We start from the raw sequence: 27,640 nt of genomic DNA, 5'->3' as shown, positions 1-27,640 counted from the left end.
TCGTGACGTCATGAGAGGCCCGTGCCAGGCATGTGTGTGCTGGTGGTGATTGTGAAGTCATTGTGTCTAGGGGCGTGAGAGGCCATTGACAGGTATTTGTTGACTGGTGGTGATTGTGAAGACCCTGTTCCTGAGGGCATGAGAGGCCAGTGCCAGACATGTGTGTGCTCGTGGGGATTGTGAGCTCAGTTGTTCTTGACGTCATGAGAGGCCAGTGCACGGCATGTGTGTGCTGGTGGTGATTGTGAGGTCAGTTGTGCGTGGAGGCATGAGAGGGCCATGCCAGACTCGTGTGTTCTGGCTGTGATTATGAGGTCCTTGTAGGTGAGGGAGTTAAAAGCCAGTGGCAGGCATGTGTGTGCTGGTGGTGATTGTGAGGTCCCTGTGCCTAAGCACCTGAGAAGCCAGTGCCAGGCATGTGTGTGCTGGTGGTGATTGTGAGCTCAGTTGCTCGTGACGTCATGAGAGACCAGTGCCAGGCATGTGTCTGCTGGTGGTTATTGCAAGGTCTTTGTGAGTGTGGGTATGAGAGGCCAGTGGCAGGCACTTGTCCTCCGGTGGTGATTGTGAGGTCCTTGTGCGTGAGGGAGTGAGAGGCCAGTGGGAGGCAAGTGTCTGCTGGTTGTGACTGTGATGTCCTTGTGCCTGAGGGCATGAGAGGCCAGTGACGGGCATGTGTGTGCTGGTGGTGATTGTGAGGGGAGTTGTGTGTGAGGGGGTGAGAGGCCAGGGCCATCCATGTGTCTTCTGGTGTTGATTGTGAGGTCATTGTGTGTGAGGGAGTTAGAGGCCAGTGGGAGTCAAGTGTCTGCTGGTTGTGACTGTGATGTCCTTGTGCGTGAGGGCATGAGAGACCAGTGCCAGGCATGTTTCTGCAGGTGGTGATTGTGAGCTCCGTTGCTCGTGACGTCATGAGAGGCCCGTGCCAGGCATGTGTGTGCTGCTGGTGATTGTGAAGTCATTGTGTCTCAGGGCGTGAGAGGCCATTGACAGGTATTTGTTGACTGGTGGTGATTGTGAAGGCCCTGCTCCTGAGGGCATGAGAGGCCAGTGCCAGGCATGTGTCTGCTGGTGTTGATTGTGAGGTCAGTTGTGCGTGGAGGCATGAGAGGGCAGTGCCAGACTTGTGTGTTCTGGCTGTGATTATGAGGTCCTTGTAGGTGAGGGAGTTAAAAGCCAGTGGCAGGCATGTGTGTGCTGGTGGTGATTGTGAGGTCCCTGTGCCTAAGCACCTGAGAAGCCAGTGCCAGGCATGTGTGTGCTGGTGGTGATTGTGAGCTCAGTTGCTCGTGACGTCATGAGAGACCAGTGCCAGGCATGTGTCTGCTGGTGGTTATTGCAAGGTCTTTGTGAGTGTGGGTATGAGAGGCCAGTGGCAGGCACTTGTCCTCCGGTGGTGATTGTGAGGTCCTTGTGCGTGAGGGAGTGAGAGGCCAGTGGGAGGCAAGTGTCTGCTGGTTGTGACTGTGATGTCCTTGTGCCTGAGGGCATGAGAGGCCAGTGACGGGCATGTGTGTGGTGGTGGTGATTGTGAGGTCCTTTTTCCTCAGGGCGTGAGAGACCAGTGTCAGGCCTGTGTCTGCTGGTGGTGATTTTGAGGTCCTTGTGCCTGAGGGCGTGAGAGGCCAGTGGCAGGCATGTGTGTGCTGGTGGTGATTGTGAGCTCAATTGTTCCTGATGTCATCAGAGGCCGGTGCCAGGCATGTGTGTGCTGGTGGTGATTGTGAGCTCAGTTGCTCGTGACGTCATGAGAGGCCATTGCCAGGCATGTGTGTGCTGGGGGTGACTGTGAGGTACTTGTGCGTGACGGGTTGAGAGGCCAGTGGCAGGCATGTGTGTGCTGGTGGTGATTGTGAGGTCCTTGTGCCGTAGGGAGTTAAAAGCCAGTGGCAGGCACGTGTCTGCTGGTGGTGATTGTGATCTCAGTTGTTCATGACGTCTTCAGAGGCCAGTGGCAGGCATGTGTGTGCTGGTGGTGATTGTGAGGTCCCTGTGCCTGAGGGCGTGAGAAGCCAGTGGCAGGCATGTGTGTGCTGGTGGTGATTGTGAGCTCAGTTGCTCGTGACGTCATGAGAGGCCAGTGGCAGGCATGTGTGTGCTGGTGGTGATTGTGAGGGGAGTTGTGTGTGAGGGCGTGAGAGGCCAGTGCCAGACATGTTTCTGCTGGTGGTGATTGTGAGGTCCTTGTGCCTGAGGGAGTTTAAAGCCAATGGTAGGCACGTGTCTGCTGGTGGTGATTGTGATCTCAGTTGTTCATGACGTCATCAGAGGCCAGTGCCAGGCATGTTTGTGCTTGTGGGAACTGTGAGGTCCTTGTGCATGACGGTATGAGGAGCCAGTGGCAGGCATGTGTGTGCTGGTGGTGATTTTGAGGTCAGTTGTGCGTGGAGGCATGAGAGGCCAGTGTCAGACTGGTGTGTTCTGGTTGTGATTGTGAGGTGCTTGTACCTGAGGGAGTTAAAAGCCAGTGGCAGGCATGTGTGTGCTGGTGGTGATTGTGAGCTCAGTTGCTCGTGACGTCATGAGAGGCCAGTGGCAGGCATGTGTGTGCTGGTGGTGATTGTGAGCTCAGTTGTTCGTGACATCATCAGAGGCCAGTGGCAGGCATGTGTGTGCTGGTGGTGATTGTGAGGTCCTTGTGCCTTAGGGCGTTAGAGGCCAGTGCCAGGCTTTTTTTGCTGGTGGTTATTGTGAGGTCATTGTGTCTGAGGGCGAGAGGCCAGTGGCAGGCATGTGTGTGCTGGTGGTGATTGTGAGCTCAGTTGCTCGTGACGTCATGAGAGGCCATTGCCAGGCATGTGTGTGCTGGGGGTGACTGTGAGGTACTTGTGCGTGACGGGTTGAGAGGCCAGTGGCAGGCATGTGTGTGCTGGTGGTGATTGTGAGGTCCTTGTGCCGTAGGGAGTTAAAAGCCAGTGGCAGGCACGTGTCTGCTGGTGGTGATTGTGAGCTCAGTTGTTCATGACGTCTTCAGAGGCCAGTGGCAGGCATGGGTGTGCTGGGGGGGACTGTGAGGTCCTTGTGCATGACGGTATGAGGAGCCAGTGGCAGGCATGTTTGTGCTGGTGGTGATTTTGAGGTCAGTTGTGCGTGGAGGCATGAGAGGCCAGTGTCAGACTGGTGTGTTCTGGTTGTGATTGTGAGGTGCTTGTACCTGAGGGCGTGAGAAGCCAGTGGCAGGCATGTGTGTGCTGGTGGTGATTGTGAGCTCAGTTGCTCGTGACGTCATGAGAGGCCAGTGGCAGGCATGTGTGTGCTGGTGGTGATTGTGAGCTCAGTTGTTCGTGACATCATCAGAGGCCAGTGCCAGGGATGTGTGTGCTGGTGGCGATTGTGATGTCCTTGTGCCTTAGGGCGTTAGAGGCCAGTGCCAGGCTTTTTTTGCTGGTGGTTATTGTGAGGTCATTGTGTCTGAGGGCGAGAGGCCAGTGGCAGGCATGTGTGTGCTGGTGGTGATTGTGAGCTCAGTTGTTCGTGATGTTGTCACATGCCATGCCAGGCACTAGTCTACTGGTGGTGATTTTGAGGTCCTTGTGCCTGAGGGCATGAGAGGCCAGTGGCAGGCATGTGTGTGCTGGTGGTGATTGTGAGCTCAGTTGCTCGTTACGTCATGAGAGGCCATTGCCAGGCATGTGTGTGCTGGGGGTGACTGTGAGGTCCTTGTGCGTGACGGGTTGAGAGGCCAGTGGCAGGCATGTGTGTGCTGGTGGTGATTGTGAGGTCCTTGTGCCGTAGGGAGTTAAAAGCCAGTGGCAGGCACGTGTCTGCTGGTGGTGATTGTGATCTCAGTTGTTCATGACGTCTTCAGAGGCCAGTGGCAGGCATGTGTGTGCTGGGGGGGACTGTGAGGTCCTTGTGCATGACGGTATGAGGAGCCAGTGGCAGGCATGTGTGTGCTGGTGGTGATTTTGAGGTCAGTTGTGCGTGGAGGCATGAGAGGCCAGTGTCAGACTGGTGTGTTCTGGTTGAGATTGTGAGGTGCTTGTACCTGAGGGAGTTAAAAGCCAGTGGCAGGCATGTGTGTGCTGGTGGTGATTGTGAGCTCAGTTGCTCGTGACGTCATGAGAGGCCAGTGGCAGGCATGTGTGTGCTGGTGGTGATTGTGAGCTCAGTTGTTCGTGACATCATCAGAGGCCAGTGCCAGGTATGTGTGTGCTGGTGGTGATTGTGAGCTCAGTTGTTCCTGATGTCATCAGAGGCCAGTGCCAGGCATATGTATGCTGGTGGTGAGTGTGAACTCAGTTGCTCATTACGTCATGAGAGGCCAGTGGCAAGCATGTGTGTGCTGGTGGTGATTGTGAGCTCAGTTGCTCGTTATGTCTTCAGAGGCCAGTGCCAGGCATGTGTGTGCTGGTGGTGATTGTGAGGTCCTTGTGCATTAGGGCGTTAGAGGCCAGTGCCAGGCTTTTTTTGCTGGTGGTTATTGTGAGGTCATTGTGTCTGAGGGCGAGAGGCCAGTGGCAGGCATGTGTGTGCTGGTGGTGATTGTGAGCTCAGTTGTTTGTGATGTTGTCACATGCCATGCCAGGCACTAGTCTACTGGTGGTGATTGTGAGGTCCTTGTGCCTGAGGGCATGAGAGGCCAGTGGCAGGCATGTGTGTGCTGGTGGTGATTGTGAGCTCAATTGTTCCTGATGTCATCAGAGGCCGGTGCCAGGCATGTGTGTGCTGGGGGTGACTGTGAGGTACTTGTGCGTGACGGGTTGAGAGGCCAGTGCCAGGCATGTGTCTGCTGGTGGTGATTGTGAGGTCCTTGTGCCGTAGGGAGTTAAAAGCCCGTGGCAGGCATGTGTCTGCTGGTGGTGATTGTGATCTCAGTTGTTCATGACGTCTTCAGAGGCCAGTGGCAGGCATGTGTGTGCTGGGGGGGACTGTGAGGTCCTTGTGCATGACGGTATGAGGAGCCAGTGGCAGGCATGTGTGTGCTGGTGGTGATTTTGAGGTCAGTTGTGCGTGGAGGCATGAGAGGCCAGTGTCAGACTGGTGTGTTCTGGTTGTGATTGTGAGGTGCTTGTACCTGAGGGAGTTAAAAGCCAGTGGCAGGCATGTGTGTGCTGGTGGTGATTGTGAGGTCCCTGTGCCTGAGGGCGTGAGAAGCCAGTGGCAGGCATGTGTGTGCTGGTGGTGATTGTGAGCAGACTTGCTCGTGACGTCATGAGAGGCCAGTGGCAGGCATGTGTGTGCTGGTGGTGATTGTGAGCTCAGTTGTTCGTGACATCATCAGAGGCCAGTGGCAGGCATGTGTGTGCTGGTGGTGATTGTGAGGTCCTTGTGCCTTAGGGCGTTAGAGGCCAGTGCCAGGCTTTTTTTGCTGGTGGTTATTGTGAGGTCAGTGTGTCTGAGGGTGAGAGGCCAGTGGCAGGCATGTGTGTGCTGGTGGTGATTGTGAGCTCAGTTGTTCCTGATGTCATCAGAGGCCAGTGCCAGGCATATGTGTGCTGGTGGTGAGTGTGAACTCAGTTGCTCGTGACATCATGAGAGGCCAGTGGCAGGCATGTGTGTGCTGGTGGTGATTGTGAGCTCAGTTGTTCGTGACATCATCAGAGGCCAGTGCCTGGCATGTGTGTGCTGGTGGCGATTGTGATGTCCTTGTGCCTTAGGGCGTTAGAGGCCAGTGCCAGGCTTTTTTTACTGGTGGTTATTGTGAGGTCATTGTGTCTGAGGGCGAGAGGCCAGTGGCAGGCATGTGTGTGCTGGTGGTGATTGTGAGCTCAGTTGTTCGTGATGTTGTCACATGCCAGTGTCAGGCACTAGTCTACTGGTGGTGATTTTGAAGTCGTTGTGCCTGAGGGCATGAGAGGCCAGTGGCAGGCATGTGTGTGCTGGTGGTGATTGTGAGCTCAGTTGTTCGTGACATCATCAGAGGCCAGTGCCTGGCATGTGTGTGCTGGTGGCGATTGTGATGTCCTTGTGCCTTAGGGCGTTAGAGGCCAGTGCCAGGCTTTTTTTGCTGGTGGTTATTGTGAGGTCATTGTGTCTGAGGGCGAGAGGCCAGTGCCAGGCATGTGTGTGCTGGTGGTGATTGTGAGCTCAGTTGTTCGTGATGTTGTCACATGCCATGCCAGGCACTAGTCTACTGGTGGTGATTGTGAGGTCCTTGTGCCGTAGGGAGTTAAAAGCCAGTGGCAGGCACGTGTCTGCTGGTGGTGATTGTGAGCTCAGTTACTCGTTACGTCTTCAGAGGCCATTGCCAGGCATGTGTGTGCTGGGGGTGACTGTGAGGTACTTGTGCGTGACGGGTTGAGAGGCCAGTGGCAGGCATGTGTGTGCTGGTGGTGATTGTGAGGTCCTTGTGCTGTAGGGAGTTAAAAGCCAGTGGCAGGCACGTGTCTGCTGGTGGTGATTGTGAGCTCAGTTGTTCATGACGTCTTCAGAGGCCAGTGGCAGGCATGTGTGTGCTGGGGGGGACTGTGAGGTCCTTGTGCATGACGGTATGAGGAGCCAGTGGCAGGCATGTGTGTGCTGGTGGTGATTTTGAGGTCAGTTGTGCGTGGAGGCATGAGAGGCCAGTGTCAGACTGGTGTGTTCTGGTTGTGATTGTGAGGTGCTTGTACCTGAGGGAGTTAAAAGCCAGTGGCAGGCATGTGTGTGCTGGTGGTGATTGTGAGGTCCCTGTGCCTGAGGGCGTGAGAAGCCAGTGGCAGGCATGTGTGTGCTGGTGGTGATTGTGAGCACACTTGCTCGTGACGTCATGAGAGGCCAGTGGCAGGCATGTGTGTGCTGGTGGTGATTGTGAGCTCAGTTGTTCGTGACATCATCAGAGGCCAGTGGCAGGCATGTGTGTGCTGGTGGTGATTGTGAGGTCCTTGTGCCTTAGGGCGTTAGAGGCCAGTGCCAGGCTTTTTTTGCTGGTGGTTATTGTGAGGTCCTTGTGCCGTAGGGAGTTAAAAGCCAGTGGCAGGCACGTGTCTGCTGGTGGTGATTGTGAGCTCAGTTGTTCATGACGTCTTCAGAGGCCAGTGGCAGGCATGTGTGTGCTGGGGGGGACTGTGAGGTCCTTGTGCATGACGGTATGAGGAGCCAGTGGCAGGTATGTGTGTGCTGGTGGTGATTTTGAGGTCAGTTGTGCGTGGAGGCATGAGAGGCAAGTGTCAAACTCGTGTGTTCTGGTTGTGATTGTGAGGTGCTTGTACTGAGGGAGTTAAAAGCCAGTGGCAGGCATGTGTGTGCTGGTGGTGATTGTGAGCTCAGTTGTTCCTGATGTCATCAGAGGCCAGTGCCAGGCATATGTATGCTGGTGGTGAGTGTGAACTCAGTTGCTCATTACGTCATGAGAGGCCAGTGGCAAGCATGTGTGTGCTGGTGGTGATTGTGAGCTCAGTTGCTCGTTATGTCTTCAGAGGCCAGTGCCAGGCATGTGTGTGCTGGTGGTGATTGTGAGGTCCTTGTGCATTAGGGCGTTAGAGGCCAGTGCCAGGCTTTTTTTGCTGGTGGTTATTGTGAGGTCATTGTGTCTGAGGGCGAGAGGCCAGTGGCAGGCATGTGTGTGCTAGTGGTGATTGTGAGCTCAGTTGTTTGTGATGTTGTCACATGCCATGCCAGGCACTAGTCTACTGGTGGTGATTGTGAGGTCCTTGTGCCTGAGGGCATGAGAGGCCAGTGGCAGGCATGTGTGTGCTGGTGGTGATTGTGAGCTCAATTGTTCCTGATGTCATCAGAGGCCGGTGCCAGGCATGTGTGTGCTGGGGGTGACTGTGAGGTACTTGTGCGTGACGGGTTGAGAGGCCAGTGCCAGGCATGTGTCTGCTGGTGGTGATTGTGAGGTCCTTGTGCTGTAGGGAGTTAAAAGCCCGTGGCAGGCATGTGTCTGCTGGTGGTGATTGTGAGCTCAGTTGTTCATGACATCTTCAGAGGCCAGTGGCAGGCATGTGTGTGCTGGGGGGGACTGTGAGGTCCTTGTGCATGACGGTATGAGGAGCCAGTGGCAGGCATGTGTGTGCTGGTGGTGATTTTGAGGTCAGTTGTGCGTGGAGGCATGAGAGGCCAGTGTCAGACTGGTGTGTTCTGGTTGAGATTGTGAGGTGCTTGTACCTGAGGGAGTTAAAAGCCAGTGGCAGGCATGTGTGTGCTGGTGGTGATTGTGAGCTCAGTTGCTCGTGACGTCATGAGAGGCCAGTGGCAGGCATGTGTGTGCTGGTGGTGATTGTGAGCTCAGTTGTTCGTGACATCATCAGAGGCCAGTGCCAGGTATGTGTGTGCTGGTGGTGATTGTGAGCTCAGTTGTTCCTGATGTCATCAGAGGCCAGTGCCAGGCATATGTATGCTGGTGGTGAGTGTGAACTCAGTTGCTCATTACGTCATGAGAGGCCAGTGGCAAGCATGTGTGTGCTGGTGGTGATTGTGAGCTCAGTTGCTCGTTATGTCTTCAGAGGCCAGTGCCAGGCATGTGTGTGCTGGTGGTGATTGTGAGGTCCTTGTGCATTAGGGCGTTAGAGGCCAGTGCCAGGCTTTTTTTGCTGGTGGTTATTGTGAGGTCATTGTGTCTGAGGGCGAGAGGCCAGTGGCAGGCATGTGTGTGCTGGTGGTGATTGTGAGCTCAGTTGTTTGTGATGTTGTCACATGCCATGCCAGGCACTAGTCTACTGGTGGTGATTGTGAGGTCCTTGTGCCTGAGGGCATGAGAGGCCAGTGGCAGGCATGTGTGTGCTGGTGGTGATTGTGAGCTCAATTGTTCCTGATGTCATCAGAGGCCGGTGCCAGGCATGTGTGTGCTGGGGGTGACTGTGAGGTACTTGTGCGTGACGGGTTGAGAGGCCAGTGCCAGGCATGTGTCTGCTGGTGGTGATTGTGAGGTCCTTGTGCCGTAGGGAGTTAAAAGCCCGTGGCAGGCATGTGTCTGCTGGTGGTGATTGTGAGCTCAGTTGTTCATGACGTCTTCAGAGGCCAGTGGCAGGCATGTGTGTGCTGGGGGGGACTGTGAGGTCCTTGTGCATGACGGTATGAGGAGCCAGTGGCAGGCATGTGTGTGCTGGTGGTGATTTTGAGGTCAGTTGTGCGTGGAGGCATGAGAGGCCAGTGTCAGACTGGTGTGTTCTGGTTGTGATTGTGAGGTGCTTGTACCTGAGGGAGTTAAAAGCCAGTGGCAGGCATGTGTGTGCTGGTGGTGATTGTGAGGTCCCTGTGCCTGAGGGCGTGAGAAGCCAGTGGCAGGCATGTGTGTGCTGGTGGTGATTGTGAGCAGACTTGCTCGTGACGTCATGAGAGGCCAGTGGCAGGCATGTGTGTGCTGGTGGTGATTGTGAGCTCAGTTGTTCGTGACATCATCAGAGGCCAGTGGCAGGCATGTGTGTGCTGGTGGTGATTGTGAGGTCCTTGTGCCTTAGGGCGTTAGAGGCCAGTGCCAGGCTTTTTTTGCTGGTGGTTATTGTGAGGTCAGTGTGTCTGAGGGTGAGAGGCCAGTGGCAGGCATGTGTGTGCTGGTGGTGATTGTGAGCTCAGTTGTTCCTGATGTCATCAGAGGCCAGTGCCAGGCATATGTGTGCTGGTGGTGAGTGTGAACTCAGTTGCTCGTGACATCATGAGAGGCCAGTGGCAGGCATGTGTGTGCTGGTGGTGATTGTGAGCTCAGTTGTTCGTGACATCATCAGAGGCCAGTGCCTGGCATGTGTGTGCTGGTGGCGATTGTGATGTCCTTGTGCCTTAGGGCGTTAGAGGCCAGTGCCAGGCTTTTTTTACTGGTGGTTATTGTGAGGTCATTGTGTCTGAGGGCGAGAGGCCAGTGGCAGGCATGTGTGTGCTGGTGGTGATTGTGAGCTCAGTTGTTCGTGATGTTGTCACATGCCAGTGTCAGGCACTAGTCTACTGGTGGTGATTTTGAAGTCGTTGTGCCTGAGGGCATGAGAGGCCAGTGGCAGGCATGTGTGTGCTGGTGGTGATTGTGAGCTCAGTTGTTCGTGACATCATCAGAGGCCAGTGCCTGGCATGTGTGTGCTGGTGGCGATTGTGATGTCCTTGTGCCTTAGGGCGTTAGAGGCCAGTGCCAGGCTTTTTTTGCTGGTGGTTATTGTGAGGTCATTGTGTCTGAGGGCGAGAGGCCAGTGCCAGGCATGTGTGTGCTGGTGGTGATTGTGAGCTCAGTTGTTCGTGATGTTGTCACATGCCATGCCAGGCACTAGTCTACTGGTGGTGATTGTGAGGTCCTTGTGCCGTAGGGAGTTAAAAGCCACTGGCAAGCACGTGTCTGCTGGTGGTGATTGTGAGCTCAGTTACTCGTTACGTCTTCAGAGGCCATTGCCAGGCATGTGTGTGCTGGGGGTGACTGTGAGGTACTTGTGCGTGACGGGTTGAGAGGCCAGTGGCAGGCATGTGTGTGCTGGTGGTGATTGTGAGGTCCTTGTGCTGTAGGGAGTTAAAAGCCAGTGGCAGGCACGTGTCTGCTGGTGGTGATTGTGAGCTCAGTTGTTCATGACGTCTTCAGAGGCCAGTGGCAGGCATGTGTGTGCTGGGGGGGACTGTGAGGTCCTTGTGCATGACGGTATGAGGAGCCAGTGGCAGGCATGTGTGTGCTGGTGGTGATTTTGAGGTCAGTTGTGCGTGGAGGCATGAGAGGCCAGTGTCAGACTGGTGTGTTCTGGTTGTGATTGTGAGGTGCTTGTACCTGAGGGAGTTAAAAGCCAGTGGCAGGCATGTGTGTGCTGGTGGTGATTGTGAGGTCCCTGTGCCTGAGGGCGTGAGAAGCCAGTGGCAGGCATGTGTGTGCTGGTGGTGATTGTGAGCACACTTGCTCGTGACGTCATGAGAGGCCAGTGGCAGGCATGTGTGTGCTGGTGGTGATTGTGAGCTCAGTTGTTCGTGACATCATCAGAGGCCAGTGGCAGGCATGTGTGTGCTGGTGGTGATTGTGAGGTCCTTGTGCCTTAGGGCGTTAGAGGCCAGTGCCAGGCTTTTTTTGCTGGTGGTTATTGTGAGGTCCTTGTGCCGTAGGGAGTTAAAAGCCAGTGGCAGGCACGTGTCTGCTGGTGGTGATTGTGAGCTCAGTTGTTCATGACGTCTTCAGAGGCCAGTGGCAGGCATGTGTGTGCTGGGGGGGACTGTGAGGTCCTTGTGCATGACGGTATGAGGAGCCAGTGGCAGGTATGTGTGTGCTGGTGGTGATTTTGAGGTCAGTTGTGCGTGGAGGCATGAGAGGCAAGTGTCAAACTCGTGTGTTCTGGTTGTGATTGTGAGGTGCTTGTACTGAGGGAGTTAAAAGCCAGTGGCAGGCATGTGTGTGCTGGTGGTGATTGTGAGCTCAGTTGTTCCTGATGTCATCAGAGGCCAGTGCCAGGCATATGTATGCTGGTGGTGAGTGTGAACTCAGTTGCTCATTACGTCATGAGAGGCCAGTGGCAAGCATGTGTGTGCTGGTGGTGATTGTGAGCTCAGGTGTTCGTGACGTCATGAGAGGCCAGTGGCAGGCATGTGTGTGCTGGTGGTGATTGTGAGGTCCTTGTGCATTAGGGCGTTAGAGGCCAGTGCCAGGCTTTTTTTGCTGGTGGTTATTGTGAGGTCATTGTGTCTGAGGGCGAGAGGCCAGTGGCAGGCATGTGTGTGCTAGTGGTGATTGTGAGCTCAGTTGTTTGTGATGTTGTCACATGCCATGCCAGGCACTAGTCTACTGGTGGTGATTGTGAGGTCCTTGTGCCTGAGGGCATGAGAGGCCAGTGGCAGGCATGTGTGTGCTGGTGGTGATTGTGAGCTCAATTGTTCCTGATGTCATCAGAGGCCGGTGCCAGGCATGTGTGTGCTGGGGGTGACTGTGAGGTACTTGTGCGTGACGGGTTGAGAGGCCAGTGCCAGGCATGTGTCTGCTGGTGGTGATTGTGAGGTCCTTGTGCTGTAGGGAGTTAAAAGCCCGTGGCAGGCATGTGTCTGCTGGTGGTGATTGTGAGCTCAGTTGTTCATGACATCTTCAGAGGCCAGTGGCAGGCATGTGTGTGCTGGGGGGGACTGTGAGGTCCTTGTGCATGACGGTATGAGGAGCCAGTGGCAGGCATGTGTGTGCTGGTGGTGATTTTGAGGTCAGTTGTGCGTGGAGGCATGAGAGGCCAGTGTCAGACTGGTGTGTTCTGGTTGTGATTGTGAGGTGCTTGTACCTGAGGGAGTTAAAAGCCAGTGGCAGGCATGTGTGTGCTGGTGGTGATTGTGAGGTCGCTGTGCCTGAGGGCGTGAGAAGCCAGTGGCAGGCATGTGTGTGCTGGTGGTGATTGTGAGCACACTTGCTCGTGACGTCATGAGAGGCCAGTGCCAGGCATGTGTGTGCTGATGGTGATTGTGAGCTCAGTTGTTCGTGACATCATCAGAGGCCAGTGGCAGGCATGTGTGTGCTGGTGGTGATTGTGAGGTCCTTGTGCCTTAGGGCGTTAGAGGCCAGTGCCAGGCTTTTTTTGCTGGTGGTTATTGTGAGGTCATTGTGTCTGAGGGCGAGAGGCCAGTGGCAGGCATGTGTGTGCTGGTGGTGATTGTGAGCTCAGTTGCTCGTGACGTCATCAGAGGCCAGTGCCTGGCATGTGTGTGCTGGTGGTGATTTTGAGCTCAGTTGTTCATGACATCATCAGAGGCCAGTGCCAGGCATGTGTGTGCTGGTGGTGATTGTGAGGTCCTTGTGCATTAGGGCGTTAGAGGCCAGTGCCAGGCTTTTTTTGCTGGTGGTTATTGTGAGGTCATTGTGTCTGAGGGCGAGAGGCCAGTGGCAGGCATGTGTGTGCTGGTGGTGATTGTGAGCTCAGTTGTTTGTGATGTTGTCACATGCCATGCCAGGCACTAGTCTACTGGTGGTGATTGTGAGGTCCTTGTGCCTGAGGGCATGAGAGGCCAGTGGCAGGCATGTGTGTGCTGGTGGTGATTGTGAGCTCAATTGTTCCTGATGTCATCAGAGGCCGGTGCCAGGCATGTGTGTGCTGGGGGTGACTGTGAGGTACTTGTGCGTGACGGGTTGAGAGGCCAGTGCCAGGCATGTGTCTGCTGGTGGTGATTGTGAGGTCCTTGTGCTGTAGGGAGTTAAAAGCCCGTGGCAGGCATGTGTCTGCTGGTGGTGATTGTGAGCTCAGTTGTTCATGACATCTTCAGAGGCCAGTGGCAGGCATGTGTGTGCTGGGGGGGACTGTGAGGTCCTTGTGCATGACGGTATGAGGAGCCAGTGGCAGGCATGTGTGTGCTGGTGGTGATTTTGAGGTCAGTTGTGCGTGGAGGCATGAGAGGCCAGTGTCAGACTGGTGTGTTCTGGTTGTGATTGTGAGGTGCTTGTACCTGAGGGAGTTAAAAGGCGGTGGCAGGCATGTGTGTGCTGGTGGTGATTGTGAGGTCGCTGTGCCTGAGGGCGTGAGAAGCCAGTGGCAGGCATGTGTGTGCTGGTGGTGATTGTGAGCACACTTGCTCGTGACGTCATGAGAGGCCAGTGGCAGGCATGTGTGTGCTGGTGGTGATTGTGAGCTCAGTTGTTCGTGACATCATCAGAGGCCAGTGGCAGGCATGTGTGTGCTGGTGGTGATTGTGAGGTCCTTGTGCCTTAGGGCGTTAGAGGCCAGTGCCAGGCTTTTTTTGCTGGTGGTTATTGTGAGGTCATTGTGTCTGAGGGCGAGAGGCCAGTGGCAGGCATGTGTGTGCTGGTGGTGATTGTGAGCTCAGTTGTTCGTGATGTCATCAGAGGCCAGTGCCAGGCATATGTGTGCTGGTGGTGAGTGTGAACTCAGTTGCTCGTGACATCATGAGAGGCCAGTGGCAGGCATGTGTGTGCTGGTGGCGATTGTGATGTCCTTGTGCCTTAGGGCGTTAGAGGCCAGTGCCAGGCTTTTTTTACTGGTGGTTATTGTGAGGTCATTGTGTCTGAGGGCGAGAGGCCAGTGGCAGGCATGTGTGTGCTGGTGGTGATTGTGAGCTCAGTTGTTCGTGATGTTGTCACATGCCAGTGTCAGGCACTAGTCTACTGGTGGTGATTTTGAAGTCGTTGTGCCTGAGGGCATGAGAGGCCAGTGGCAGGCATGTGTGTGCTGGTGGTGATTGTGAGCTCAATTGTTCCTGATGTCATCAGAGGCCGGTGCCAGGCATGTGTGTGCTGGGGGTGACTGTGAGGTACTTGTGCGTGACGGGTTGAGAGGCCAGTGCCAGGCATGTGTCTGCTGGTGGTGATTGTGAGGTCCTTGTGCCGTAGGGAGTTAAAAGCCCGTGGCAGGCATGTGTCTGCTGGTGGTGATTGTGAGCTCAGTTGTTCATGACGTCTTCAGAGGCCAGTGGCAGGCATGTGTGTGCTGGGGGGGACTGTGAGGTCCTTGTGCATGACGGTATGAGGAGCCAGTGGCAGGCATGTGTGTGCTGGTGGTGATTTTGAGGTCAGTTGTGCGTGGAGGCATGAGAGGCCAGTGTCAGACTGGTGTGTTCTGGTTGTGATTGTGAGGTGCTTGTACCTGAGGGAGTTAAAAGCCAGTGGCAGGCATGTGTGTGCTGGTGGTGATTGTGAGGTCCCTGTGCCTGAGGGCGTGAGAAGCCAGTGGCAGGCATGTGTGTGCTGGTGGTGATTGTGAGCAGACTTGCTCGTGACGTCATGAGAGGCCAGTGGCAGGCATGTGTGTGCTGGTGGTGATTGTGAGCTCAGTTGTTCGTGACATCATCAGAGGCCAGTGGCAGGCATGTGTGTGCTGGTGGTGATTGTGAGGTCCTTGTGCCTTAGGGCGTTAGAGGCCAGTGCCAGGCTTTTTTTGCTGGTGGTTATTGTGAGGTCAGTGTGTCTGAGGGTGAGAGGCCAGTGGCAGGCATGTGTGTGCTGGTGGTGATTGTGAGCTCAGTTGTTCCTGATGTCATCAGAGGCCAGTGCCAGGCATATGTGTGCTGGTGGTGAGTGTGAACTCAGTTGCTCGTGACATCATGAGAGGCCAGTGGCAGGCATGTGTGTGCTGGTGGTGATTGTGAGCTCAGTTGTTCGTGACATCATCAGAGGCCAGTGCCTGGCATGTGTGTGCTGGTGGCGATTGTGATGTCCTTGTGCCTTAGGGCGTTAGAGGCCAGTGCCAGGCTTTTTTTACTGGTGGTTATTGTGAGGTCATTGTGTCTGAGGGCGAGAGGCCAGTGGCAGGCATGTGTGTGCTGGTGGTGATTGTGAGCTCAGTTGTTCGTGATGTTGTCACATGCCAGTGTCAGGCACTAGTCTACTGGTGGTGATTTTGAAGTCGTTGTGCCTGAGGGCATGAGAGGCCAGTGGCAGGCATGTGTGTGCTGGTGGTGATTGTGAGCTCAGTTGTTCGTGACATCATCAGAGGCCAGTGCCTGGCATGTGTGTGCTGGTGGCGATTGTGATGTCCTTGTGCCTTAGGGCGTTAGAGGCCAGTGCCAGGCTTTTTTTGCTGGTGGTTATTGTGAGGTCATTGTGTCTGAGGGCGAGAGGCCAGTGCCAGGCATGTGTGTGCTGGTGGTGATTGTGAGCTCAGTTGTTCGTGATGTTGTCACATGCCATGCCAGGCACTAGTCTACTGGTGGTGATTGTGAGGTCCTTGTGCCGTAGGGAGTTAAAAGCCACTGGCAAGCACGTGTCTGCTGGTGGTGATTGTGAGCTCAGTTACTCGTTACGTCTTCAGAGGCCATTGCCAGGCATGTGTGTGCTGGGGGTGACTGTGAGGTACTTGTGCGTGACGGGTTGAGAGGCCAGTGGCAGGCATGTGTGTGCTGGTGGTGATTGTGAGGTCCTTGTGCTGTAGGGAGTTAAAAGCCAGTGGCAGGCACGTGTCTGCTGGTGGTGATTGTGAGCTCAGTTGTTCATGACGTCTTCAGAGGCCAGTGGCAGGCATGTGTGTGCTGGGGGGGACTGTGAGGTCCTTGTGCATGACGGTATGAGGAGCCAGTGGCAGGCATGTGTGTGCTGGTGGTGATTTTGAGGTCAGTTGTGCGTGGAGGCATGAGAGGCCAGTGTCAGACTGGTGTGTTCTGGTTGTGATTGTGAGGTGCTTGTACCTGAGGGAGTTAAAAGCCAGTGGCAGGCATGTGTGTGCTGGTGGTGATTGTGAGGTCCCTGTGCCTGAGGGCGTGAGAAGCCAGTGGCAGGCATGTGTGTGCTGGTGGTGATTGTGAGCACACTTGCTCGTGACGTCATGAGAGGCCAGTGGCAGGCATGTGTGTGCTGGTGGTGATTGTGAGCTCAGTTGTTCGTGACATCATCAGAGGCCAGTGGCAGGCATGTGTGTGCTGGTGGTGATTGTGAGGTCCTTGTGCCTTAGGGCGTTAGAGGCCAGTGCCAGGCTTTTTTTGCTGGTGGTTATTGTGAGGTCCTTGTGCCGTAGGGAGTTAAAAGCCAGTGGCAGGCACGTGTCTGCTGGTGGTGATTGTGAGCTCAGTTGTTCATGACGTCTTCAGAGGCCAGTGGCAGGCATGTGTGTGCTGGGGGGGACTGTGAGGTCCTTGTGCATGACGGTATGAGGAGCCAGTGGCAGGTATGTGTGTGCTGGTGGTGATTTTGAGGTCAGTTGTGCGTGGAGGCATGAGAGGCAAGTGTCAAACTCGTGTGTTCTGGTTGTGATTGTGAGGTGCTTGTACTGAGGGAGTTAAAAGCCAGTGGCAGGCATGTGTGTGCTGGTGGTGATTGTGAGCTCAGTTGTTCCTGATGTCATCAGAGGCCAGTGCCAGGCATATGTATGCTGGTGGTGAGTGTGAACTCAGTTGCTCATTACGTCATGAGAGGCCAGTGGCAAGCATGTGTGTGCTGGTGGTGATTGTGAGCTCAGTTGCTCGTTATGTCTTCAGAGGCCAGTGCCAGGCATGTGTGTGCTGGTGGTGATTGTGAGGTCCTTGTGCATTAGGGCGTTAGAGGCCAGTGCCAGGCTTTTTTTGCTGGTGGTTATTGTGAGGTCATTGTGTCTGAGGGCGAGAGGCCAGTGGCAGGCATGTGTGTGCTGGTGGTGATTGTGAGCTCAGTTGTTTGTGATGTTGTCACATGCCATGCCAGGCACTAGTCTACTGGTGGTGATTGTGAGGTCCTTGTGCCTGAGGGCATGAGAGGCCAGTGGCAGGCATGTGTGTGCTGGTGGTGATTGTGAGCTCAATTGTTCCTGATGTCATCAGAGGCCGGTGCCAGGCATGTGTGTGCTGGGGGTGACTGTGAGGTACTTGTGCGTGACGGGTTGAGAGGCCAGTGCCAGGCATGTGTCTGCTGGTGGTGATTGTGAGGTCCTTGTGCTGTAGGGAGTTAAAAGCCCGTGGCAGGCATGTGTCTGCTGGTGGTGATTGTGAGCTCAGTTGTTCATGACATCTTCAGAGGCCAGTGGCAGGCATGTGTGTGCTGGGGGGGACTGTGAGGTCCTTGTGCATGACGGTATGAGGAGCCAGTGGCAGGCATGTGTGTGCTGGTGGTGATTTTGAGGTCAGTTGTGCGTGGAGGCATGAGAGGCCAGTGTCAGACTGGTGTGTTCTGGTTGTGATTGTGAGGTGCTTGTACCTGAGGGAGTTAAAAGCCAGTGGCAGGCATGTGTGTGCTGGTGGTGATTGTGAGGTCGCTGTGCCTGAGGGCGTGAGAAGCCAGTGGCAGGCATGTGTGTGCTGGTGGTGATTGTGAGCACACTTGCTCGTGACGTCATGAGAGGCCAGTGCCAGGCATGTGTGTGCTGATGGTGATTGTGAGCTCAGTTGTTCGTGACATCATCAGAGGCCAGTGGCAGGCATGTGTGTGCTGGTGGTGATTGTGAGGTCCTTGTGCCTTAGGGCGTTAGAGGCCAGTGCCAGGCTTTTTTTGCTGGTGGTTATTGTGAGGTCATTGTGTCTGAGGGCGAGAGGCCAGTGGCAGGCATGTGTGTGCTGGTGGTGATTGTGAGCTCAGTTGCTCGTGACGTCATCAGAGGCCAGTGCCTGGCATGTGTGTGCTGGTGGTGATTTTGAGCTCAGTTGTTCATGACATCATCAGAGGCCAGTGCCAGGCATGTGTGTGCTGGTGGTGATTGTGAGGTCCTTGTGCATTAGGGCGTTAGAGGCCAGTGCCAGGCTTTTTTTGCTGGTGGTTATTGTGAGGTCATTGTGTCTGAGGGCGAGAGGCCAGTGGCAGGCATGTGTGTGCTGGTGGTGATTGTGAGCTCAGTTGTTTGTGATGTTGTCACATGCCATGCCAGGCACTAGTCTACTGGTGGTGATTGTGAGGTCCTTGTGCCTGAGGGCATGAGAGGCCAGTGGCAGGCATGTGTGTGCTGGTGGTGATTGTGAGCTCAATTGTTCCTGATGTCATCAGAGGCCGGTGCCAGGCATGTGTGTGCTGGGGGTGACTGTGAGGTACTTGTGCGTGACGGGTTGAGAGGCCAGTGCCAGGCATGTGTCTGCTGGTGGTGATTGTGAGGTCCTTGTGCTGTAGGGAGTTAAAAGCCCGTGGCAGGCATGTGTCTGCTGGTGGTGATTGTGAGCTCAGTTGTTCATGACATCTTCAGAGGCCAGTGGCAGGCATGTGTGTGCTGGGGGGGACTGTGAGGTCCTTGTGCATGACGGTATGAGGAGCCAGTGGCAGGCATGTGTGTGCTGGTGGTGATTTTGAGGTCAGTTGTGCGTGGAGGCATGAGAGGCCAGTGTCAGACTGGTGTGTTCTGGTTGTGATTGTGAGGTGCTTGTACCTGAGGGAGTTAAAAGGCGGTGGCAGGCATGTGTGTGCTGGTGGTGATTGTGAGGTCGCTGTGCCTGAGGGCGTGAGAAGCCAGTGGCAGGCATGTGTGTGCTGGTGGTGATTGTGAGCACACTTGCTCGTGACGTCATGAGAGGCCAGTGGCAGGCATGTGTGTGCTGGTGGTGATTGTGAGCTCAGTTGTTCGTGACATCATCAGAGGCCAGTGGCAGGCATGTGTGTGCTGGTGGTGATTGTGAGGTCCTTGTGCCTTAGGGCGTTAGAGGCCAGTGCCAGGCTTTTTTTGCTGGTGGTTATTGTGAGGTCATTGTGTCTGAGGGCGAGAGGCCAGTGGCAGGCATGTGTGTGCTGGTGGTGATTGTGAGCTCAGTTGTTCGTGATGTCATCAGAGGCCAGTGCCAGGCATATGTGTGCTGGTGGTGAGTGTGAACTCAGTTGCTCGTGACATCATGAGAGGCCAGTGGCAGGCATGTGTGTGCTGGTGGCGATTGTGATGTCCTTGTGCCTTAGGGCGTTAGAGGCCAGTGCCAGGCTTTTTTTACTGGTGGTTATTGTGAGGTCATTGTGTCTGAGGGCGAGAGGCCAGTGGCAGGCATGTGTGTGCTGGTGGTGATTGTGAGCTCAGTTGTTCGTGATGTTGTCACATGCCAGTGTCAGGCACTAGTCTACTGGTGGTGATTTTGAAGTCGTTGTGCCTGAGGGCATGAGAGGCCAGTGGCAGGCATGTGTGTGCTGGTGGTGATTGTGAGCTCAGTTGTTCGTGACATCATCAGAGGCCAGTGCCTGGCATGTGTGTGCTGGTGGCGATTGTGATGTCCTTGTGCCTTAGGGCGTTAGAGGCCAGTGCCAGGCTTTTTTTGCTGGTGGTTATTGTGAGGTCATTGTGTCTGAGGGCGAGAGGCCAGTGCCAGGCATGTGTGTGCTGGTGGTGATTGTGAGCTCAGTTGTTTGTGATGTTGTCACATGCCATGCCAGGCACTAGTCTACTGGTGGTGATTGTGAGGTCCTTGTGCCGTAGGGAGTTAAAAGCCACTGGCAGGCACGTGTCTGCTGGTGGTGATTGTGAGCTCAGTTACTCGTTACGTCTTCAGAGGCCATTGCCAGGCATGTGTGTGCTGGGGGTGACTGTGAGGTACTTGTGCGTGACGGGTTGAGAGGCCAGTGCCAGGCATGTGTGTGCTGGTGGTGATTGTGAGGTCCTTGTGCTGTAGGGAGTTAAAAGCCAGTGGCAGGCACGTGTCTGCTGGTGGTGATTGTGAGCTCAGTTGTTCATGACGTCTTCAGAGGCCAGTGGCAGGCATGTGTGTGCTGGGGGGGACTGTGAGGTCCTTGTGCATGACGGTATGAGGAGCCAGTGGCAGGCATGTGTGTGCTGGGGGGGACTGTGAGGTCAGTTGTGCGTGGAGGCATGAGAGGCCAGTGTCAGACTGGTGTGTTCTGGTTGTGATTGTGAGGTGCTTGCACCTGAGGGAGTTAAAAGCCAGTGGCAGGCATGTGTGTGCTGGTGGTGATTGTGAGGTCCCTGTGCCTGAGGGCGTGAGAAGCCAGTGGCAGGCATGTGTGTGCTGGTGGTGATTGTGAGCACACTTGCTCGTGACGTCATGAGAGGCCAGTGGCAGGCATGTGTGTGCTGGTGGTGATTGTGAGCTCAGTTGTTCGTGACATCATCAGAGGCCAGTGGCAGGCATGTGTGTGCTGGTGGTGATTGTGAGGTCCTTGTGCCTTAGGGCGTTAGAGGCCAGTGCCAGGCTTTTTTTGCTGGTGGTTATTTTGAGGTCCTTGTGCCGTAGGGAGTTAAAAGCCAGTGGCAGGCACGTGTCTGCTGGTGGTGATTGTGAGCTCAGTTGTTCATGACGTCTTCAGAGGCCAGTGGCAGGCATGTGTGTGCTGGGGGGGACTGTGAGGTCCTTGTGCATGACGGTATGAGGAGCCAGTGGCAGGTATGTGTGTGCTGGTGGTGATTTTGAGGTCAGTTGTGCGTGGAGGCATGAGAGGCAAGTGTCAAACTCGTGTGTTCTGGTTGTGATTGTGAGGTGCTTGTACTGAGGGAGTTAAAAGCCAGTGGCAGGCATGTGTGTGCTGGTGGTGATTGTGAGCTCAGTTGTTCCTGATGTCATCAGAGGCCAGTGCCAGGCATATGTATGCTGGTGGTGAGTGTGAACTCAGTTGCTCATTACGTCATGAGAGGCCAGTGGCAAGCATGTGTGTGCTGGTGGTGATTGTGAGCTCAGTTGCTCGTTATGTCTTCAGAGGCCAGTGCCAGGCATGTGTGTGCTGGTGGTGATTGTGAGGTCCTTGTGCATTAGGGCGTTAGAGGCCAGTGCCAGGCTTTTTTTGCTGGTGGTTATTGTGAGGTCATTGTGTCTGAGGGCGAGAGGCCAGTGGCAGGCATGTGTGTGCTGGTGGTGATTGTGAGCTCAGTTGTTTGTGATGTTGTCACATGCCATGCCAGGCACTAGTCTACTGGTGGTGATTGTGAGGTCCTTGTGCCTGAGGGCATGAGAGGCCAGTGGCAGGCATGTGTGTGCTGGTGGTGATTGTGAGCTCAATTGTTCCTGATGTCATCAGAGGCCGGTGCCAGGCATGTGTGTGCTGGGGGTGACTGTGAGGTACTTGTGCGTGACGGGTTGAGAGGCCAGTGCCAGGCATGTGTCTGCTGGTGGTGATTGTGAGGTCCTTGTGCTGTAGGGAGTTAAAAGCCCGTGGCAGGCATGTGTCTGCTGGTGGTGATTGTGAGCTCAGTTGTTCATGACATCTTCAGAGGCCAGTGGCAGGCATGTGTGTGCTGGGGGGGACTGTGAGGTCCTTGTGCATGACGGTATGAGGAGCCAGTGGCAGGCATGTGTGTGCTGGTGGTGATTTTGAGGTCAGTTGTGCGTGGAGGCATGAGAGGCCAGTGTCAGACTGGTGTGTTCTGGTTGTGATTGTGAGGTGCTTGTACCTGAGGGAGTTAAAAGCCAGTGGCAGGCATGTGTGTGCTGGTGGTGATTGTGAGGTCGCTGTGCCTGAGGGCGTGAGAAGCCAGTGGCAGGCATGTGTGTGCTGGTGGTGATTGTGAGCTCAGTTGCTCGTGACGTCATGAGAGGCCAGTGGCAGGCATGTGTGTGCTGGTGGTGATTGTGAGCTCAGTTGTTCGTGACATCATCAGAGGCCAGTGGCAGGCATGTGTGTGCTGGTGGTGATTGTGAGGTCCTTGTGCCTTAGGGCGTTAGAGGCCAGTGCCAGGCTTTTTTTGCTGGTGGTTATTGTGAGGTCATTGTGTCTGAGGGCGAGAGGCCAGTGGCAGGCATGTGTGTGCTGGTGGTGATTGTGAGCTCAGTTGTTCCTGATGTCATCAGAGGCCAGTGCCAGGCATATGTGTGCTGGTGGTGAGTGTGAACTCAGTTGCTCATTACGTCATGAGAGGCCAGTGGCAGGCATGTGTGTGCTGGTGGTGATTGTGAGCTCAGTTGTTCGTGACATCATCAGAGGCCAGTGCCTGGCATGTGTGTGCTGGTGGCGATTGTGATGTCCTTGTGCCTTAGGGCGTTAGAGGCCAGTGCCAGGCTTTTTTTGCTGGTGGTTATTGTGAGGTCATTGTGTCTGAGGGCGAGAGGCCAGTGCCAGGCATGTGTGTGCTGGTGGTGAATGTGAGCTCAGTTGTTTGTGATGTTGTCACATGCCATGCCAGGCACTAGTCTACTGGTGGTGATTGTGAGGTCCTTGTGCCGTAGGGAGTTAAAAGCCAGTGGCAGGCACGTGTCTGCTGGTGGTGATTGTGAGCTCAGTTGCTCGTTACGTCTTCAGAGGCCATTGCCAGGCATGTGTGTGCTGGGGGTGACTGTGAGGTACTTGTGCGTGACGGGTTGAGAGGCCAGTGGCAGGCATGTGTGTGCTGGTGGTGATTGTGAGGTCCTTGTGCCGTAGGGAGTTAAAAGCCAGTGGCAGGCACGTGTCTGCTGGTGGTGATTGTGAGCTCAGTTGTTCATGACGTCTTCAGAGGCCAGTGCCAGGCATGTGTGTGCTGGGGGGGACTGTGAGGTCCTTGTGCATGACGGTATGAGGAGCCAGTGGCAGGCATGTGTGTGCTGGTGGTGATTTTGAGGTCAGTTGTGCGTGGAGGCATGAGAGGCCAGTGTCAGACTGGTGTGTTCTGGTTGTGATTGTGAGGTGCTTGCACCTGAGGGAGTTAAAAGCCAGTGGCAGGCATGTGTGTGCTGGTGGTGATTGTGAGCTCAGTTGCTCGTTACGTCTTCAGAGGCCATTGCCAGGCATGTGTGTGCTGGGGGTGACTGTGAGGTACTTGTACCTGAGGGAGTTAAAAGCCAGTGCCAGGCATGTGTGTGCTGATGGTGATTGTGAGCTCAGTTGTTCGTGACATCATCAGAGGCCAGTGCCAGGCATGTGTGTGCTGGTGGTGATTGTGAGGTCCTTGTGCCTTAGGGCGTTAGAGGCCAGTGCCAGGCTTTTTTTGCTGGTGGTTATTGTGAGGTCATTGTGTCTGAGGGCGAGAGGCCAGTGGCAGGCATGTGTGTGCTGGTGGTGATTGTGAGCTCAGTTGTTCCTGATGTCATCAGAGGCCAGTGCCAGGCATATGTGTGCTGGTGGTGAGTGTGAACTCAGTTGCTCATTACGTCATGAGAGGCCAGTGGCAGGCATGTGTGTGCTGGTGGTGATTGTGAGCTCAGTTGTTCGTGACATCATCAGAGGCCAGTGCCTGGCATGTGTGTGCTGGTGGCGATTGTGATGTCCTTGTGCCTTAGGGCGTTAGAGGCCAGTGCCAGGCTTTTTTTGCTGGTGGTTATTGTGAGGTCATTGTGTCTGAGGGCGAGAGGCCAGTGCCAGGCATGTGTGTGCTGGTGGTGAATGTGAGCTCAGTTGTTTGTGATGTTGTCACATGCCATGCCAGGCACTAGTCTACTGGTGGTGATTGTGAGGTCCTTGTGCCGTAGGGAGTTAAAAGCCAGTGGCAGGCACGTGTCTGCTGGTGGTGATTGTGAGCTCAGTTGCTCGTTACGTCTTCAGAGGCCATTGCCAGGCATGTGTGTGCTGGGGGTGACTGTGAGGTACTTGTGCGTGACGGGTTGAGAGGCCAGTGGCAGGCATGTGTGTGCTGGTGGTGATTGTGAGGTCCTTGTGCCGTAGGGAGTTAAAAGCCAGTGGCAGGCACGTGTCTGCTGGTGGTGATTGTGAGCTCAGTTGTTCATGACGTCTTCAGAGGCCAGTGCCAGGCATGTGTGTGCTGGGGGGGACTGTGAGGTCCTTGTGCATGACGGTATGAGGAGCCAGTGGCAGGCATGTGTGTGCTGGTGGTGATTTTGAGGTCAGTTGTGCGTGGAGGCATGAGAGGCCAGTGTCAGACTGGTGTGTTCTGGTTGTGATTGTGAGGTGCTTGCACCTGAGGGAGTTAAAAGCCAGTGGCAGGCATGTGTGTGCTGGTGGTGATTGTGAGCTCAGTTGCTCGTTACGTCTTCAGAGGCCATTGCCAGGCATGTGTGTGCTGGGGGTGACTGTGAGGTACTTGTACCTGAGGGAGTTAAAAGCCAGTGCCAGGCATGTGTGTGCTGATGGTGATTGTGAGCTCAGTTGTTCGTGACATCATCAGAGGCCAGTGCCAGGCATGTGTGTGCTGGTGGTGATTGTGAGGTCCTTGTGCCTTAGGGCGTTAGAGGCCAGTGCCAGGCTTTTTTTGCTGGTGGTTATTGTGAGGTCATTGTGTCTGAGGGCGAGAGGCCAGTGCCAGGCATGTGTGTGCTGGTGGTGATTGTGAGCTCAGTTGTTCGTGATGTTGTCACATGCCATGCCAGGCACTAGTCTACTGGTGGTGATTTTGAGGTCCTTGTGCCTGAGGGCATGAGAGGTCAGTGGCAGGCATGTGTGTGCTGGTGGTGATTGTGAGCTCAATTGTTCCTGATGTCATCAGAGGCCGGTGCCAGGCATGTGTGTGCTGGTGGTGATTGTGAGCTCTGTTGCTCGTGACGTCATGAGAGGCCATTGCCAGGCATGTGTGTGCTGGGGGTGACTGTGAGGTACTTGTGCGTGACGGGTTGAGAGGCCAGTGCGAGGCATGTGTCTGCTGGTGGTGATTGTGAGGTCCTTGTGCCGTAGGGAGTTAAAAGCCAGTGGCAGGCACGTGTCTGCTGGTGGTGATTGTGAGCTCAGTTGTTCATGACGTCTTCAGAGGCCAGTGGCAGGCATGTGTGTGCTGGGGGGGACTGTGAGGTACTTGTGCGTGACGGGTTGAGAGGCCAGTGGCAGGCATGTGTGTGCTGGTGGTGATTGTGAGGTCCTTGTGCTGTAGGGAGTTAAAAGCCAGTGGCAGGCACGTGTCTGCTGGTGGTGATTGTGAGCTCAGTTGTTCATGACGTCTTCAGAGGCCAGTGGCAGGCATGTGTGTGCTGGGGGGGACTGTGAGGTCCTTGTGCATGACGGTATGAGGAGCCAGTGGCAGGCATGTGTGTGCTGGTGGTGATTTTGAGGTCAGTTGTGCGTGGAGGCATGAGAGGCCAGTGTCAGACTGGTGTGTTCTGGTTGTGATTGTGAGGTGCTTGCACCTGAGGGAGTTAAAAGCCAGTGGCAGGCATGTGTGTGCTGGTCGTGATTGTGAGGTCCCTGTGCCTGAGGGCGTGAGAAGCCAGTGGCAGGCATGTGTGTGCTGGTGGTGATTGTGAGCACACTTGCTCGTGACGTCATCAGAGGCCAGTGGCAGGCATGTGTGTGCTGGTGGTGATTGTGAGCTCAGTTGTTCGTGACATCATCAGAGGCCAGTGGCAGGCATGTGTGTGCTGGTGGTGATTGTGAGGTCCTTGTGCCTTAGGGCGTTAGAGGCCAGTGCCAGGCTTTTTTTGCTGGTGGTTATTGTGAGGTCCTTGTGCCGTAGGGAGTTAAAAGCCAGTGGCAGGCACGTGTCTGCTGGTGGTGATTGTGAGCTCAGTTGTTCATGACGTCTTCAGAGGCCAGTGGCAGGCATGTGTGTGCTGGGGGGGACTGTGAGGTCCTTGTGCATGACGGTATGAGGAGCCAGTGGCAGGTATGTGTGTGCTGGTGGTGATTTTGAGGTCAGTTGTGCGTGGAGGCATGAGAGGCAAGTGTCAAACTCGTGTGTTCTGGTTGTGATTGTGAGGTGCTTGTACTGAGGGAGTTAAAAGCCAGTGGCAGGCATGTGTGTGCTGGTGGTGATTGTGAGCTCAGTTGCTCGTGACGTCATGAGAGGCCAGTGCCAGGCATGTGTGTGCTGGTGGTGATTGTGATGTCCTTGTGCCTTAGGGCGTTAGAGGCCGGTGCCAGGCTTTTTTTGCTGGTGGTTATTGTGAGGTCATTGTGTCTGAGGGCGAGAGGCCAGTGGCAGGCATGTGTGTGCTGGTGGTGATTGTGAGCTCAGTTGTTCGTGATGTTGTCACATGCCATGCCAGGCACTAGTCTAGTGGTGGTGATTTTGAAGTCCTTGTGCCTGAGGGCATGAGAGGCCAGTGGCAGGCATGTGTGTGCTGGTGGTGATTGTGAGCTCAGTTGCTCGTTACGTCTTCAGAGGCCATTGCCAGGCATGTGTGTGCTGGGGGTGACTGTGAGGTACTTGTGCGTGACGTCATGAGAGGCCAGTGCCAGGCATGTGTCTGCTGGTGGTGATTGTGAGGTCCTTGTGCCGTAGGGAGTTAAAAGCCAGTGGCAGGCACGTGTCTGCTGGTGGTGATTGTGATCTCAGTTGTTCATGACGTCTTCAGAGGCCAGTGGCAGGCATGTGTGTGCTGGGGGGGACTGTGAGGTCCTTGTGCATGACGGTATGAGGAGCCAGTGGCAGGCATGTGTGTGCTGGTGGTGATTTTGAGGTCAGTTGTGCGTGGAGGCATGAGAGGCCAGTGTCAGACTGGTGTGTTCTGGTTGTGATTGTGAGGTGCTTGTACCTGAGGGAGTTAAAAGCCAGTGGCAGGCATGTGTGTGCTGGTGGTGATTGTGAGGTCCCTGTGCCTGAGGGCGTGAGAAGCCAGTGGCAGGCATGTGTGTGCTGGTGGTGATTGTGAGCACACTTGCTCGTGACGTCATGAGAGGCCAGTGCCAGGCATGTGTGTGCTGATGGTGATTGTGAGCTCAGTTGTTCGTGACATCATCAGAGGCCAGTGGCAGGCATGTGTGTGCTGGTGGTGATTGTGAGGTCCTTGTGCCTTAGGGCGTTAGAGGCCAGTGCCAGGCTTTTTTTGCTGGTGGTTATTGTGAGGTCATTGTGTCTGAGGGCGAGAGGCCAGTGGCAGGCATGTGTGTGCTGGTGGTGATTGTGAGCTCAGTTGTTCCTGATGTCATCAGAGGCCAGTGTCAGGCATATGTGTGCTTGTGGTGAGTGTGAACTCAGTTGCTCATTACGTCATGAGAGGCCAGTGGCAGGCATGTGTGTGCTGGTGGTGATTGTGAGCTCAGTTGTTCGTGACATCATCAGAGGCCAGTGCCTGGCATGTGTGTGCTGGTGGCGATTGTGATGTCCTTGTGCCTTAGGGCGTTAGAGGCCAGTGCCAGGCTTTTTTTGCTGGTGGTTATTGTGAGGTCATTGTGTCTGAGGGCGAGAGGCCAGTGCCAGGCATGTGTGTGCTGGTGGTGATTGTGAGCTCAGTTGTTCGTGATGTTGTCACATGCCATGCCAGGCACTAGTCTACTGGTGGTGATTGTGAGGTCCTTGTGCCGTAGGGAGTTAAAAGCCAGTGGCAGGCACGTGTCTGCTGGTGGTGATTGTGAGCTCAGTTACTCGTTACGTCTTCAGAGGCCATTGCCAGGCATGTGTGTGCTGGGGGTGACTGTGAGGTACTTGTGCGTGACGGGTTGAGAGGCCAGTGGCAGGCATGTGTGTGCTGGTGGTGATTGTGAGGTCCTTGTGCCGTAGGGAGTTAAAAGCCAGTGGCAGGCACGTGTCTGCTGGTGGTGATTGTGATCTCAGTTGTTCATGACGTCTTCAGAGGCCAGTGGCAGGCATGTGTGTGCTGGGGGGGACTGTGAGGTCCTTGTGCATGACGGTATGAGGAGCCAGTGGCAGGCATGTGTGTGCTGGTGGTGATTTTGAGGTCAGTTGTGCGTGGAGGCATGAGAGGCCAGTGTCAGACTCGTGTGTTCTGGTTGTGATTG

This window comes from Struthio camelus, chromosome 5, assembly GCF_040807025.1.
Source record: "Struthio camelus isolate bStrCam1 chromosome 5, bStrCam1.hap1, whole genome shotgun sequence".
In the NCBI taxonomy this organism is placed as follows: Eukaryota; Metazoa; Chordata; class Aves; order Struthioniformes; family Struthionidae; genus Struthio; species Struthio camelus.
This window is presented reverse-complemented; position numbering follows the sequence as displayed.